General features: G+C 42.5%; 1 pseudogene; it reads right to left on the bottom strand.

Moving 5' to 3' along the window:
• Nucleotides 1–487: 487 nt before the first annotated feature.
• On the bottom strand, nucleotides 488–17,816 carry LOC131559676 (E3 ubiquitin-protein ligase RNF170-like; annotated as a pseudogene).
• Nucleotides 17,817–18,063: the final 247 nt, after the last annotated feature.

Genomic DNA, 18,063 nt, shown 5'->3' on the forward strand with positions numbered 1-18,063 from the left:
CAAGACTTAGCACGAGGGGTGTAGGGAGTCAGGAAAGGGAACAAACAGTCACACTGCCATGGTGTGAATGCACAGGCTTCAAGGACTCTCTGTGCCTTGTGTGGGCTTGCACGACACAGTTACAGAGATCTGTTCACACTTCCTGCATGGCCTTTAATGCCTTCCTCCCCTTGTGATACTTGCACTTTATCGTTGCATTTTTGTTCCAAGCCAGTGTGCCTACCAGTTTCATGTGATCCATTTTAAAACCAGAGCTGTGAGAGCTCTGTATCCCAGTGGCTGAGTAATCAGCTGTGATAACACAAACACTGCTGCAGGATTTTGCAGTGAGACTGCCTGACCATCCTTGTGTTATACAAGACTTAGCAAATTGTTCAGTTTGCCAAGTTCTCAAATTAAAATTTAATTCAAATTGAGCCAAGAAGTAAAATGTTAAAGCTCAAGAGTTCTAACACACTTCAGCTGCAGGTCAATGGGCACTGTAATGTTAAACTCTGATTGTGGCTTGAGGCATTCTTGTGAATCTGCCCTCTGAGGGCTCCACATTGAGTGCCTTGGCCATGCCAAACGGTGCTGAGTCCTTCAGCTGTGGCAGCAGCACAGTGACAAACCCATCCCACTGCCCCAGTCCAAGAGAAGCCTCAGTCATGGCTTGATGAAGTTTGGCCAAGGGCCCCAGGTGGGGTTGGTCAGGCCCCTGAGCTGCAGACCCTGCCATCCTCACCCCATCAGGTGCAACTTGCTGACAGATTTTTATCATGCAAATTGAAAGAAGGGAAGCAACCACCATGTCATCAGCTGCTCCAAGAGTCCTGCAGAGAGGCCCAGGCTTTGCTCACATGGAGAAGACAATATGCTGGTTCTAAAGATGCAAAGAGCAACTCTTAGGAAGAAACTCCATGAGACCTGCCTGGGTGAAGAGTCCTCACAAGGCAAGAGTCAGAAATGGCAGCCGGTCACACAGGTAACCTGCAAACTGAATGTTCACATGAGATTGGTTATTTTGTATTCTGATGCATTTCAGTTCCACGTGTCTCTTAAGCACTTTGAAAGTTAAAATCTCTTGAATGCAGAACCTTTCTGTGCTGTCCAAATGCCCCTACACTGTTTAGTCATGGTACAGTATCCAGAGGAATCCTTCTAAAAGGGATCCCTACTGCCCCAACCCTTGGATTCTGTATCAAGCAGAAAAGGATTCTGCTTGATACAGAATCCTTCTGGGAACTGGGATTCCAGCATTAAAAGGCAGAGCCAGTGTGAACTGTTTGGATTTGGCAATACCTCGGGAAAAATCCAGCTGCTTTCTACTGGAATCTGATTTGAAATTTTAGAGGCAAGTTAAAATCCTGCAGTTCAAATCTGAGTGATATTTGAAAGGTCCAGCCTGACCCTCTCTAGGTCTGTTTTTTAATTAACCAGGCTTTTCATGGAACACTGCGTTCTCCTCCCTGCTAGGGCAACTTCAGGATTTCTCCAGAAAGAAATTCAGAAGCACCTTCACTAGAAAGTTATGGATGCAGCAGGATGGTAACATTCCACCACAGTATTGCCAGTACCTGCACCAGAAAGTAATTACACAATGGTACAGACTGGTTTTCCTTGCTAGGTCTGTTTCAATCCATTTGTTATGTGCTACTCACTCAGTAAATGCTGATTTATAAACACTTAGGGGTCAAGGTTGTTTCCTTGGCTTATTGTGTTGCTTCTCACAAGAGGTGTGAAAAGCAACACAGTTCCACAATGAAGAACATTTTCTTTTTTTCCCCTATATCCAGCCTCCCAGTACAACAAGCAACCTCTGACTGGGGCCTGGTGAGATTAGGAACTTCCATGCTGCTTTTTGTGGAATGTTACCCCAGAGATTCAATAAACTACACAAAAGCAAAATGCTGGAGGCCTGTTTGGTATTTCACAGAGGTGTTTGATCTGACATGTGTCAAATGATAAATGCAAATGGCTGCAGGATCATTCAAGCCCAAGTGGGTTTTGAAATGCTGTGGGAAAATTAGAGGATAAATAAATCTGATCCCAAGAGCTCAAGCTCATTGTTTGGCATGTGTCAGAATGCAGACAGACATAAATATTACCTCCCTGCAGGGAGGGCAGGTTAGTGCTGCTAACCAGGGACTGTGCCTCCAGTAGGGGGTCAGGCAGCAACCTACCAAATTAAAAAAATGAAGATATGCTGAACATATTGGAGGTTATTTAATGTTTACAGGGAAATTGACAGGATTAATAAACCCTCTTTCTACAATGGACTGTGAAAATGAATGTGATTCTTTATTTTTAATACATGCTTTTCCTATGCAAAGTGGCTGTGCAAAAATGGAGCCTTTGCTCTTCTACACTGGTATTTACAGATTTACAGAGAGATTTATGTACATATATATTTTTTTAACATTTATATTATTTACAGATTTACAGCAGAGATTTACAGATCAGCTAGGGGAGGGTTTCCTTTCCACAGCTTTTTTCCCTGTGGATCTTACTCTGGAAGCTCCCTGGGTCATGGCTGTAGCCCTCAGGAATATGGGTGCCCATGGACAGAAGCATTGCAGCTGCATCAAGGTGGAGTTGTCCAGAGTGACTTCCAGGGCTAGTTATCCCAGATAAACCAGCAGGCACAGCCAGGAACAGCTTGTACCTCTGGAAAAGCCAATTGCCACATCCTTTCTTACTCAGACTGCTGCTGATTTCCATGTACAGCATAGAGCGAAAGGGGGCAGACTGTGAGGACAGTAAGATTAGGCTGCACATGCAGTGACAGCAGTGAGTTAGTGCTGGTCAGAAAACAGGAAAATTGAATGTCAGGGCTGGCACCACCAACAAACCCAGCAAAGCACAAACAGCAGAAGCAGCACAGCTTGAGTGGCAGCTCCGGGGCACCGCGAGCAGTGTGACAAGTCAGGAAATAAAACCTCTCAACATTTCAACTGATGCAACTTGACAGGGACCCCAGTGAAAACAGCAGCACAACACTGTGCTGCCATTTTGATGGGATTGTTCTGTTGAGCTGAACAATGATCTTTGTTCTTAAAAACAGCCAGTGAGGAGTTTGTGAGCTGTGCTGTAACAAGAAGTCTCCAGGAGCCCTCAGTGCAGGGGTTCTGCACCCAGCATCACCTCATCTGTGCCACTCAGAAAGGGAATTTGAGACAAACCATGTTTGAAATCCATAAAAAAAATTGTTCCTGATGCCATCAGTTACATCATGTGTACAAGGACTGGGAATGTGAAATTTGGCCCAAAGGTATTTTTATGAACCTCTGTCTGACTTGTGCTTTTTGCTCATTTTCATTTGAGTGCAGGGTTTTTCTTTGTGCCTCTTGTGTTTTGTTTGCACACACAGAGTGTTTGGCTGAGCCCACAGCTGTGTTTATTCCTAAATCCCTATCCAGTCTGTATGAACCCAGTCTGGCACTCAGGTTCCAGCTTCTCCTTGAGCTTTGTGTTTGACACCCCTCACCTCTGACTGGCTTTGACTCCCTGGGGTGGTGGATCAAAGTCTGGGGATCCCCACGGCTGCAGTGCTGGGCCTGGGCTCAGTCCCAGCGAGGCCAACAGGGCACTGATGGATCCCAGAGTCCTTCAAGGCCTTTCACAAAAGAATCCCATGGAAAGTAAGATTTGCTGCACTCAGAATCCTTTGTTTGGTAGAACAGGAAAGGAAGGACTCCTCTGAAGTTGACCCATTTGTGCTTCAGTGAATTTTTCATAAAATTGACAAAATCCTGTTTTAATCTATCCCACTCCACAACCTTCTGAGGGACTCTGTAGGTTTCTCTAAAATACCTCTGTGGTTATTGTTAATTAGAAAAAAATAATATTGCTGAAGGATCGCTTTTCAGTTGAACTTCCTGAACATATGGTTCAAACTGAAGCTGAAAAGGAAAACTTCAGGACAAACTGTATGAATTACTACTAATAATAAAATCAGACATTTTTTATAAGTCCACATTAATCTTCTTTAAAAGCTTTGGGTTAACCACATTTTTTAAATAAAACTTTTACCGGAGTGGAATTTATTAAGAGAGCTCAGTGTTGCCTTAGCTCTGTTCCACGGGGCATCAAGAGAAGTTTTATTACTGATTTCAGTCACAACAGACTTAGATCTACACAGAATGGTTTTGATAAGCCCAATGTAAAAGTTTTATTGGTTTAAGACATGAAAAACAGACATGTTACAGAGACCACTTCTACTCTATAAACAGCCATAACATGGATAATGCATCACACTGGAGTCAGTGCTCCAGAGTGTAAATAATGGTGTGGAGGGAAGGAAAGCCTGGCCAAGTATGTACAGCTAAGAAAAACAACATAGACCCAGCTTGTATATGGTACTTCTCTACAGATCTCAAATTTAAATACAAATAAAGTCTGTATCATTAGGTCATACAGATGGAAAAGGGAAAATTAACCAGGCCAGGGAAAGAGGGAAGTTGATGCTCTTTGTTGTTATGTCTATCTTTGTACTTGAAACTATAACTACTGAGGCATTATTTGAAACAGGTTTTGAGGCCATGTGGTTGCTGTTTGTCCTGGATGGGTTCTGTTCAAAGTCTCCTTTTCCTGTATGTTATAAAACAGTGTTAGAAAAACATGAAACAACCGGAAGTATTACATGGTGTCTCCCAGAGGTGTCCCTGGCTGTTGGGGATCCACTGATTTGTTGTTCTCTCAGAGGATGGACATAGTGGCAGTGGTGATGTGGGGCTGTGCTCTGTTATCTTTATCCTAAAGATAAAAATGTCTTTTATTGCACCAGCATTAACAACATGGCCCCTTGTTCTCCTTTGTACTTAGATCTTTTTATAGTGTGGTGAAAAAAGTGTGAATGGCTTGTAAATATAACTTGCACTTGCTTCAAGGTGCCAAGCTCACACTGGCTCCAGTGGTGCAGAACATGGGCCTTAAAAATCCTGAAATCCCTTTATAAATGCAATTATGGACATACTTCCCTCCACTATTCTGTGCTTCATCCTTGTATTCACTTGGAAAAACTATTTAAATGCTGTAATCCCAGCCATATGGCTCAGAGCCTCAAAGAAGGCATTTAACAGACACGTTTGTCTGCAGAATTAGGGTTTTACACAGATTATCCAGTGACTGGAGATGGGATACCTCCTCTGGGGGAGGACAGGAGCCCACACCAGGGGCTGCCTTGACAGAAGGACCCTCTAAATCTGTTCTGTCCCTTTCCTGTTAAACAGATCCTGGGCTGGAATAAACAGTTAGTGAGCTTACATTGGGATGAGATGTCTTTGAACAATTTTCCTCTGCAAGACCACACAGATTTCCTTAAAAACAGTAAACAGATTAAAAACCCTTTATGCATGACTAGAAACCAACTTACTGAATTGTTTAAAATGGAACTTCCACTACTTTTGTTTTTGTAAAAAGCTTTTACAGGACTGCAAACCAATGTAATTATGCTTAGATCACTGCTTTATTTTTGGCAAATGTTTCCCATGGGAAGCAGGAATGTGGGACAGAATGAGACCCAAGCCTGCTGTGTCCTACTCCTGATTTTTACCCATAGAAATTAATTTTATGGGACAGCTGGATTTTTATGCTGCTGATTAAAAAGACAAGTTATCTTCTCAGAAGCGAGTTCATGCTTGAAGATGAGACTTCATGTTTATTACATCTCAAGCTTTCACACTTACAAATGTGATTATTGCGCTGTTGGTTTTTGTAATAGGTTGGGGGTTTTTTGCATAGTCAGATACAAATAGTGGGATTTTCTAGTGCATTTTACCCATTCCACAAGTTTGTATTGTAATTTAACAGTATCCTCTGAGATCATCTGTTACTTTTTGGCTGCTTAAGACTTCATGGGCATTTCAAAAGCAGCACTTTTGTAGATATGAAAGCAATGAGCAAATAAAAATACAGTTACTGATTTTTCAGGGAATATAAAAATGGGATTTCTCTTGCTTCTAGTGAGGGAACCTACATTAATTCCAGGGAGAAGGGCTTGGTCCTGGTTCTTACACAGGCCTTGAGATTGTTGCCAGGAGAATGCCTTGTTTAGTAGCCTGTGTAAGCACTGCCTGCACTGTCAGGCACAACACTTCCCACAGAATAAATGCCCACAGCTGCTTTCTGCTGGGAGAGGGGCTCGCTGGAGGCAGGTGGGGCAGCTGGAGTTGCTGTGGTTCCTGGGAGAGATGTAGTGCACAGTCTTCACTAAATTAGTAATTTGATCAACATATTCAGTTCATTAATAATAATTTCCTGTGATTAGCAGAAACTCAGCATAGATATCACACAGAACTAATTGTCACTGTTTCCCTCCTCCTCTGCAGTTGTGTCTGTCACTTAAATGTACTGAAATAAAGTCTGGTGTGTTCTCTGCCTTCCTGGGATGCCAGAATGGGATTCTCTCTGTACCATAAACTGAATGGCAAAAAGAATCCAGGTGAGTGTTCATGAAACCAGGTCTCTTGCCAGAGCCAGGTCTAAAACTATGAATTCACCAAATTAGTAATTTTAAATCAGCACCATGCATACCATTCTTTCCTCCTGTAATGAGGATCTGTAGATAAGAGCAACTGGAAGTTTTAAAATAATGTGCCATGACTTTGATTCAATGATTTTCAAGGGCTTTTCCAGCCTTAACAATAGTGTTTCTATAACTACTGGAATAAAAAAAATCTTTCTTTACTGTGAAGTTATAAATGTATTTGTTTCCATCCTCAACAGAAAAATGTCAGATGCCAAAGGCCTTTTCATTGTTTTCAGATTTTCCTTTCCCTGCACTGATAAGATTCTCTCCTGCAGAGATAACAACCACACAATAGCCCAGCAAAGGATGGCTGGGTAGGAATAAGACACCACAGAGATGGTCAGATCCAAGTCCAGGACCCTGAACTCCAGGCAAGCAGATTTTATTTCACATGGTGGCACCTAAAATTCATCTGGCACATCCCATTCCATTCTGACTTCCTGTGCAGGGCTGGGGGGCATTTGCAGATCCAGACCATCCTCTCAGCTGGCCAGGCAGTGATGGTTTCTGTCAGCTGCAGCCCAGAGCAGTGGTGTTTACCAGCACTGCACACACACAGGCTCATTAGGTATCTACTCTATTTGTGCACAGGAGCAACACCCACATTTCTTTAGCTTTGTCTCCTACAACAAAGAGAACAAAATGTGTTCCTGGTTATGTGATAGATACGGAGTCAAGGGAAGCCCAGCATTCCCAGACTGTAACCAATGGAAATTCTGAAAGGCTCCCTTGCCCTTTACAACCTCAACAAGTTGGAATCTCTTGTGTATTTTGTATTAGCTTGTCTTGTACAGTAATTAACTTATATATGACTCCTAGGGGACAAGTGATTATGGTTTATTTCCAGATGACTCATGAGCAAGTCTGCAGAAAGAGAGTTTGTGCTGCTCAGAAAACAGGAAAATGGAATATTTACTGTTGCTGATGATACCAGTTCTGGCTGCTGAGCTCAGGCACCAGGCAGAGGGGCTGGAAGCTTGTCAGCTTGAGTGCAAGGGCCTGTTGCCCTGCAAATGCTCAAGCTCTGCTCCCAGAGCATTCAATTAGGACTGGGAATTACAGCAAAGATCCAGGCAGTGCTCCTGCATTGTGTGAATAATATGTGTGTGTGTGTGTAGGAAGAATAAAAATCATTCAATCATCATTCAGATCCAGGATTGTCACACCACATTTTTAATTTCCTTGTGATCTCTCACTGATTGAGTGAAGCAAGGTGGGAAATTCCATCAGCTCTTGCACGATGACCAGGGCTGGCAGATCCAGAGGGAGCAAAACCAGGCAGTTCCTTACATACACAGTAAAGCCAAGGACATGGTTATGGATGCTATGGAACTCCTGAGTCCAGCAGGTCCCAAGGCAGGGTGGGCCTGGTTTCACCTGGTATGGACATTCCTCCAATTGCATTAACAGAGCATTTGGGAGGAAAAAGGAACTCGGGGTCACCCTCAGCTAAGACATCAGTGGTTTAGTCTTGTGCTGAGTCAGTCAGCTGGGAAAAACATGCCAGGTCTGTCATTTATTTTTAATAGATTATCTGCACATAATCAATTTTCTGATTTATTGAGTCCAAGCACTCCCAATGATGCTGGAGTTGGCTCTAACCAGCATCAATGGTTATGAGGGGCCCGCCCAGCTGGATCTGATAGAAGGAGAAGACAGATGATATCTGAGATTGCTGTAGGGCTGCCAGAACTAATTTACCCCTTCCAAAATCCTGAGCTGGCCTTTGAACATTTGAACTGTGATTGAATTAGAGATTGATTGTGGCAGTCAGTGTTTGTGTCATGAGGCTTTGAGGTTTTTATGGCACTAAACAGTCCTAACAAAATAAAATATTTAGTTTGACTTTGCCTAAAATGATAAATTTTTAGGGAGCTTCCTCTCTTGCAGTAATTCTGTGTGTTATTTCAAACAGCACTATTAAAATTGTCATTGCTCCTAACATTTTAGGCTGGAAACTTTGCAAGTGCCCTTAGGAATGACTATTTTACAGTCTTATATTTGGATCTGGGTGTCTTTGGTGGTTCTAACCCATATGTTGCTGAGAATCCTCAGCCAGAACTGAATGATAAAATGTTTAGTCCAGTAGAAGTCAATTTAATTCATTTTGAGGAAATGAAAGGAAAAAAGCCCAACCAAAACTAAACTCCAAATGCAGAAGCAAAAACAGACTTAGAATTCAAAGACCCAGAGAAAGCCTTAAAGTTTTTCAGGAATCAGATCCTTATGTTTCTGTTCCTTTCTCACTGCACAGCACAGGTGTTCACTGAGGTCACATTTCCACAGGTCAGATTTGCAAAGGAATTCTTCATGTAGAAACCTCACCAGGGGCCAGGCTTTCAAACTGTGACAGTCAGATTTTTGAGAAAAATGAGTTTTTCAGATCTGGACACATCTTTTGGCTAAAATTGAAAGCTGTGCATTTCAGAAAACAATTCTAGTAGAACTCTGCAAATCCAACCCCATTGTGCTAAACCCCAGCCACCAGATTTGATACATGTTTAATTCTTGCCCACAAAAGGAAGGCGTGAAGACTGATCTGTTTGTTGGCTATGAAACCAGAAGCTCCTGGGTATAAACCTTTATCTCTGTAACACAGCTCAGCTCAGAACATCTTCCAGTTTTACCACAAGGAAATTTAGCTCTAAAGCATCAGTGGTGAGTCTGTTCTCATCAGCATCTTTGAGGAGAGGTATTAAAGTTTAAAAACCCTCAGCAGGTTGAGTGCTCACAAACATTTATTGGTTTTTGCATGAGCACGTGGCATTGTTCAGTAAAGCAGCCCCTGCTTTGAGGTTGGAAGTTCTCAGGGAGGGGTGACAGTGGCACTTTGCTCTGGCAGGGGAGCAGCTGCTGCCAGTCTCACTTACAAGGCCAGTTCAGATGACAAGGGAGGCTGCACTGGACAGCTCATGGTTTGGCAATCCAGATCTAAACTAACCATAAGCAAATTAAAACCAGGACATTTGAGAAGGAAGAATTCATTCATGTGGATTTTCCAAAAGTAATCTAATGATAAAACATCTAAATAAATACTTCAATTATTTATTCCTAATCAGTCTAATGAACACTTCTTACAGTGGTCCAGGAGACTTCCATGAGGTTGAGTTTGCCATTCCTCTTAGCAAAAATGTTTCAGAGGAGCTGAGTCAGTGACACTGTTCGTGTGGAATCATTCTGCATGGCAAATTATGCCTTATTTGCTAATTAATAATTTAATTTCCCAATTTAGTTTCCTTTATTTGCCTATTATTTATTTAGCTGGCAAGGGATTCTCAGGTTTTTTAAATTATGGAATGAATTGTAGTTTTTTTCCATCTGAAATTAATGCACTCCCTTTCTAAATCTTCTCCTTTAAAAGACATTTAACATCATTGAAAAAGTACCTGAGCCCAATAAAAAACTTGCATTCCTATTTTTAAACATTAACTTGAATCAAGGGCACACTGTAGGTATTTTGATCACCTGACAGAGTAGCGGCTTATCAGTGCTGTTGTGAAACATCTCTAAAACTTGCCAGACACTTGTGATACTTTGAAATTTCATAACAGCAGACTTGGTTGTATAATACAAATTTGTCCACATCCTAAGTGAAGTGCAGAATTTAAGCAGAAGGTCTAACATGTTGAGGTAATTTTTAATGATGGGAATTTATATGCCATAGGGTATTTATTCTTTGTCCTGCTGTGTGATCCTTGAGAAAGATTTGATTTATGTAAAGGTGTTCTTCAATTTAATGCTGTAAAATTGATAAGGAAATGTGTTCAGACCTTGGTTTTGTGCAGTGTTCACCATCCTGATCCTGATTCAACAAGGCACTGAAGCACAAGCCAAATATTCAGCCCTCAGGTAACACATAACCTTTTATATGTCAGTAATATTGGAATAGAAATACACTTAGAATAGAAATACTGCCCCTGGCATTCCTGCTGAAGCACTGATAAGCTAAACAAAGCACTTTTCAAAGCCTAATAACCGGAAGGGATTTGTAGCATAAACAATGCTCCTTGTTAGTCACCAGTCCCCAGGGCATCTTCCTCACTTTGTTACAGATAAATTAGCAACAAATGAAATGCTGTGTGTGATTTCCTGCCCTGGGTATGCCTGTGTGCTCGCGTGCCAGTGTGAGAGCTGTCATTTATTATTTATCCAAGAGCGTATTCACGTCCACAGTGTGATTTAATGACTTATTAAAGGTGCCAGACTGGCAGATGCAGAAACTGGAGCAGTTTGGTTGTCCAGAGAATGTGGTACAGGCAGTGACATCCTCTCCAGGATGTTCAGTGCTTCACCCCAATGGACTCCCCAGATCTCCAAGCACAGCTCTTTGTCTCCAGCCTTTTCCCAGGTTCTCTGCTTAAGGTGTTAAATTCATAAAGGCTGCTAGCAGAGATGTCAGTCCTGTGGTTTTTAGACAGGATTGCTGATATTCTAGAAAATGGTTCGAACACATTAGGTCAGTCTGTTTTAGCTAGGCTACTCAAGCATTGGGTTAGTGCTAACAAAGGTGAAACCCCTTCTAACTAAATAATAGCAAAAGATATTTTTTGTAAAGGTAGAAAGAGCCCAGATTTCCTTCTGCTTGCCAGGGGCTGTGTGCTGTGGCTCTACTGCAGTCACTCAGGCCTTACCACAGACACACTTGTCTTGGAATCTGCAGACTTAATTCTGCACTGTTTGAAGAAACAGGATTTTGGGTTCATTTTTTATGTCACTCTAAGCCTGTTACTGCTCAGTTGTGTTGTTGAAAGCACTTCCCCCATCCCCAGGTACAGCTGGATAGCAGGGAATCTTCTCTTACTTCCATCAGTACACAGGCTTCAATGGGGAAACGGAGATTTTATTTGGCCTAACTCATTGGATTTGACCAGAGAAAGGCTGTTAAATAACAGCAAGGTTCCTTTCACATAGCTCCAGAATATTTTGAGGAAGATAATGAACACAGGAAAATCCAAACTTCTGTGAATGTACATTAAATCAGTCAATCCATGATTACCCCAGGCCAGCCATTCCTGTTGGCTTGCTGGCATTTTTGTTCTACTACATGCCTGAAATTTGGAATCCTGGATCCATTTTGTCTAAATTGTAGGTTGGGCTTTTTTGGTGCTTGATCTTTGGTTGGGTTTGTAAAGCACAACTGCAGTGCCAGGACCAGTGTTTGCTCTTAATGAGCTCCTTGTTTTGGCTCAGGAGTTTGAGCTGGCAAACACTGCCATGCCTATTTTAGTTTGCACAGTTGAATAGTCCCATCAAAGCCAGCAGGTCTGGACATGCCAACCACTGGCATTGCTGCATTATTAATTCCCAATTTTACACATCCAGTCTCTTGAGGTACTCCACAAAAGCCTACCTAACCAAAAAGGGAGCCTGTGAGGTACAAAGATGGGGCTGAGAGGTGTAAAGGTGTGAAACACTTCTGGCACTGTTTGAACAGGGCCTGTGTGATGGCCTTTGACACAAACTGGGGGTTGGACTGAGATGACACACCCCCAGTGAGTCCCATCTGTGACTGAATTCCATCCTGGAATGTGAGAGTGGGGGTTGCTGGATATGTAGGAGGCTTCACAGAGCTCAGCTCAGAACCAGTGTGCCCCTGGTTCCTGTGCCTGAGCAAAACAGAGCAGGTGTTGGAGAGCAGCATGAAAGCAAGGGAGAAATCTATAAATGCAAACAGAAGGGACAGACAAGATTAGCCTTTATCTTAAACACAAAAATATTGCAACCCCACTGGCAGTCTGTCCAAGACAGGCTTGACCCCTGCTGTGGGAGTTGGCTTTCCCTCTTTGGAATATGCCATAGCAAGAACCTTCAAACATGAAAGAAAATGTGTTCAAAATTCTGAGGCAAATTGAAGTCTATTTTCAAATAAAACCAAGAAAAATGACATTGATATAGAAATTATGGGAAATCTGAACTTGGTTTTGACAGGTAGGTACAAAATAACTTGTTTATTTAATATATAAATGTTGCAGTATCAGGACAACTCACGCTTCACACACCTCTAGCTCTCCTACTGTCACCTGTGGTTGGGTTTGAGACACTGTTGTGTTACTCAATAGCAAGTGGTGGCTGTGACATTTTCTATTTTTGAACACCGATTCTTCTACTAAAGAATACCTTTTCAATACTCCATTTAAAAGTATGCCTTTTAGTGCTTTTCACACTAACTTTCAGATGTTGAGAAAGGAATATTCTTTAATAACTTAGCTGTTAATTTTCCATTTTAAAATAATGATTAAGTTACTAACATTTTATTTGGTGAATCTTCTGTGCTGGTAATAATGTTTCTGAGTAATAAGATAATGGTATATAATTGGTAAAATAGAACATAGAGTTCTGAAATTTTTTTTAAAGACATTAGAGATATTACCAGAATTCATTTCCCTAGCAATACATACCAGTACCCTGGCACAGAATCAAAGGGGTTACTTCTTGGAAATTGAGTTTGTGATTTCCTTCATCTTGAAAAAAACCACGTTCCTGATCTTACCTGTGGATTAATCCCTGACTGTGGTGAGTACTGGAGGTATTTGGTGCACAATATTAAGTGTGAGGATAGTCTCAGGATCAGAATCTGTATGGCACAAAACTGGGACACAAACCCATGTGCCAAACTGGTGCCTTAGGAGTCACCTTTTCAGCCCACCTGTGGGAACAGGACCTCAAAGGGTCACTGTGTTCATGACCAGCAGGTCTCTGCCATAGTTCATATCCCAGTGCTCCATTTTTTGTCCTGGGCACAAACTGAAATTGTATCCAAGACATTTAATACATGTGCATTTGCAGAGGGGCTGCTGCCATGACACTGCCAACAGTTCCATGATGTCAATTAACGTCAGCCGGGTAATGTTGGAATTGCCAAAGCCCACTCTCACTTGTGACCTTGTTCACTAAAAAAAGATAAGGCTACTAAAATAGAAGTTCAGATATCAGTGAGAAAGTAAATGAAAAGGCAGAAATAAAAAAGCATAGATGGGAGATGAACAAATGTTAGGGAAACAACTGAGGCAGTGAGAACGGGGGAGGGAAGGGTGCAGTGCCAAACTGGGGTTTTGCTGAGCAGAAATGAGGCTGTGGAGGTGTAAATATTTTATTCTGTTCAAGTAACTGTTCTTAAAAGTTGCCAGTTCTGAGATTTTTCCCTGAAATCGTTGAGGCAGATAATTCCTTAAGGATGTTAACATTTCTCTCTTGCTGGATGAAGCCTAAAGGTGCAATTACAAGATCTGGTCACAGTCTCTTTCATAAATGTAGGTCAGTAATTTGCTACCTCAGACTTGGTTTGTCTTCAGTATAGCTTTTAATTAAATTTAATGACATATCACAAATTTTGGTTTCATATTTTCTGTTTCAGTTTACCTTCCTCGCTGGCATATGATAAACCTTAACAATTATTTGGAAAAGCAGTTGTTGTTTTTTTCTGCAGCTCCTATAGTAAACAATATTATTGTTCTGTGTGAAAGGTGTGCATGCATTTGTGCTCAGTATATACACACTGTACCACATGGGCTAAGATAACTCTATCTGGGAGTCTGCAACCAAAGAGTCCAGAAATTACTCCAGTCAAAACAAAATTAATTATAAAAGACTAGAAATGCCACCCCAAGCCTTGAGAGTTTTAATGAGATGCCTGTTTCTTACCAGCATTAAATCTGTGGGGATAAGGAAATGTTCACTGAGTTAAGATGTGCTAAGAAAAGTGTAAAGAAGAGCATAAATGGCTCAGGAATTTCAGGAATCCCGCTGGCTTAAACACTCTTTTATTTAAAGCAAATGTTCTCATAGTTGAATGACTTCCAAGAAGGGCCTCAAGTGATGAAAGTATTTCCATCTAATGTGAAAATACTTGAAAGATGCTTATTCCATGTGAAAATATTGCCACCTTTCAGAAAAGCCTGAATATGAGACTCCTTTAATGAAGATACTCTCAGACAAGGTATTGATTTTCAGAACATACAAAATATCCAGAATTCCTACTATTTTGATAATAAATAGATTTTAATGACTTTCATCTCCTATAGCAGCCAGGGAAAATATTTCAGAGTATTTCACAAAACAGATACTTCAGTAACAGAGTGAAACATTTTACATTCATCATCCTGACATTGCTCCCTTTTCCCTCAAGGCATGACTGACCTGGAAAGTACCACTGAGCATCTGCAGGGAAAAGCAATGGGGAAACAAAACCTGTAGAGACAAGAAAGGCACAAACAACTCCAGTCCTGAGCAGTGGCTTTTTAATTCTTATTTTATGATTTTTAGATGTTCACTTGTGCTGAATAAACTCCATCTAATAACTTCTAAATTGGCCATGTTTGGAGAATAAACAGATAGTCACTGCTTTCTCCATGAAAGCAGAGTAACTTCCAACACACAGCTTGATCCAAAACTTGCAGGAAGGTGCCAGGGATTGTGACAGGGTGTGAAGGGATGTGTGGCCCAGCAGGTATCAGAGCAGTTTGTATTGTGCAATAATTCATTGCACACATACTGGGAATTGGGTTGATTCTGGTTTCTGCATCTGAAACTTCAGATGTGCCTCAGTACTACAGAACACCATGGGGGTCACTGGATGCTCCTAAAGCTTTTGCAAGATGCTCTGGAAGTGCAGAATTCCAGAAATCAAATCAACCGAGCTACTAAATGTGATTGGAAAGTGGAGGTAGATTTTTTTATCTTCTTTTCTAAAGGCAAGAAATGTGCAAGTACATGACTAACCACCAAGGGTCAGTGTTCAGTGTTTTTACATTCTGACATCTTTGTTCCCAGATGCTTGGAAAATCCCTTTTAGATGCAGTATTGTAATTAGGATTTTCCAACAGTATTTTTAAACTACCAGTGAGATGCATATGTGCCAAACAAAGTATGGGAAAATTCAAGTGTCTGGACATGGGGCTTTTGTCAGCCAGCTACCAAGTTATGTCTGAACTGAGTATTGTTCATATTCCTGGATATAACAATGTAAGTCCCATTGAAAATAAAAAAAAACACCCTAGGAACTGGATTTTATTTTTATGAATAGCAATTAAGTTATTTTAGCAAATGCCATTCTTCTGTTCTGTTAAGAAAGTTAAGACAGCTCTCACTGAGAGAATGTCAGGTGCTTTGTCAAGATGGCAAGGGATGCACTGTCAAGAGGAGTGAGCACACTTTAAATAAGTTCCTGTGGAGAGAAGTAATTTAACCTGACTTTAAATCATAGTAAGGGTGGATATCAGCCATCAGGAGACTGAGCTGAAGCCTGGCTGGCCTCCCCTGTTTCTGGGATGTTAATATAGGTCATAATCCTTGATTGGCACAAACCCAGAATGTACTGACAGACATTCATAGAAACTGCAGCTCGTGAAGAAATCTCCACCCAGGCTTACACAATAAACCCAACCCACCTTACCCCACATAAGGCACAGAGATCCCTTTGTTCCCCTTCTGCCCCATGGCTGAGCTCCAGGCACAGCTGCCCAGGGCTGGGGAGCTTCCGACGTGCCCCCGCTCAGCTGTGACTCACAGGGTGTAAAACCTGTGCACATTTCTGTGTGGAGCTGATTTTATTTCTCTGCAGGCACAGCCAAGCCCTGGCAGTGCTGACACTGCTGTGTCTGGGTGAGCTCTCAGCCACCTGGAGCCCGTCTGAGCTGGATGCAGCAGCTGGGGAGCACAGGGGTGAGCGGATCCCTGCTGACATAATCCCAGATTACCCGACCTGCACAGCCTGCCTTGTCTGTCACGGATCTCAGCCTCACTCCTTGCCCTGCCCAGTCTGGAGCACCCCTCCAGCACTGCCATCCCTCAGGAATAACCATTTCTGGATGCTGAGTGAGGATCGACCCTCAGGAAGGGACATAAAGTTATGGAAACTACAAAGTAACAAGAGAGAAAATAAACAAAAGATACTAGAAATTTAAAAAGAGCAAAAATACTAAAAAAACTAAAATGAGCATGCTAAACAGTACAAATCCTAGCACAGAACTCTGGGGGATTTTACTGTAAAAACCTTTTATTTCTTATTCTATTTTTAATAAGGATTTATGTTAATCTTCCATGGCAACCAAATCTCTTAAGAACCTTTGGTGAAGGAAACAATAATAGGGATTCCAGAAATCCAAGTCCACTCTCGAGTCTTTATCAGTTCTGGAGAACACTAGGAGGGGAAATAGTTATGTAAATACCATCATGTCATCACCACAATTTTAATCTCTGTGAGGCAAAGTAGAATCAGTAATAGAAAATTAAAGTATGTATCTTGAAGAACAGCCAAAAACCAGCAGATGCTGCCTGTAGCAGTTATTATTCAAGTTGTTTAGTCGACTCTTAGGCTGACCTGAACACTGATGTGTTTAATGCCATCCTGTATGCTTCTGTAACAACAGGCAATATGAAAATGGTCATAAAATTGAATCAGCTAAGGAAAAAAATAATGGTTCAAATTAGTAAAAGAAGGCTGGTGGAGGGGAAATTTAAGTAAGTTCCTCTGGTGAAACAGGAAAGGGACAGAATAAATACATCTCCTTAGTGTAAGGTGCTGAGACTTTTCTCTGGCGTGCCGGAGGCAGTGCTATAGCAGAGAGGATCCTGGCTCAGGCATCCATCCATAAGTTCTGACCAATAAGGCTAACCTCTTCCTATCAAACAAATACAGTGTTTTCTGGAACAAAACAAAGATCAAACAAAAAAACTACTTGTACATTTTAGCTATGGTGTAGTGAAGTAAGCAAGATGAAAAGCAGGCGTGTGGTGGGGTTTGATGTGCTGTGAGGGCTGGAGCAGAGCCTTGGCTGCGAGCCCTGGGCTCTGCCGGGGCAGGAAGGAGCTGCTCTGGAGGAACAGCTCACACCTCGCTGGAGGTCCAGGCACTGGAGGCTGCTGGGCTTTGGGCAGGAACAACTCTGAGCCTGAAAAGAAAAAAATGACAACATGAATGAAGAATAGGTCAAACTGCCCCGACCCTTCTCCATCCATCCTTTTGGAAGGGGGCACATTTCCCACCTCTAGAAGGGTTGTGCCCCTTCCAGCAGCGGCTTCTCCCCCTCCCCGTGCTTAGAGTACTTTTAATCCTTCACCTCCTCAGATAACAGAATTAGTATTTTCACCTCATTTAACTTTTTTTTTTTAATTTATTTTTTAAGCAAATCTTCACCCTGCTCCGAGAGCAATGTCCGTGGCAGGTACAGGTACACTGACCTACCTACACCTTAAGCACAGGTAATTCTGCACCACGCCAGCAGCTCTTCACCCGTGACCTCCCCGGCCCGTCCGTACCCGCGGGAGCGCTGACAGCCGGGGCGGGCTATGAAGCGGCGGCACCCGCCATGTTAGGACGGAGGGCGCCTCCCGGGCCGTGCGGGGGGAACGGGGGCCGCTCTCGGCCCAGGAGGTCACTCCGGGCGGGTGACACGATCGCGTTTGGCCCACGCGTCAGCCCGGGGCGGGTGACGCAGCCCGGGGCGGGTGACACGGTCCCGACTCGCCCCTTCACGGAGGCGGCGGGGCCGTGAGGGCAACCCCCGCCTCCAACGGGTCTCACCGTGATTGGCGCGAGCGCACCCCTTCCCCACTCT

The sequence above is a fragment of the Ammospiza caudacuta genome, chromosome 7 (genome assembly GCF_027887145.1).
Source record: "Ammospiza caudacuta isolate bAmmCau1 chromosome 7, bAmmCau1.pri, whole genome shotgun sequence".
Taxonomy (NCBI): domain Eukaryota; kingdom Metazoa; phylum Chordata; class Aves; order Passeriformes; family Passerellidae; genus Ammospiza; species Ammospiza caudacuta.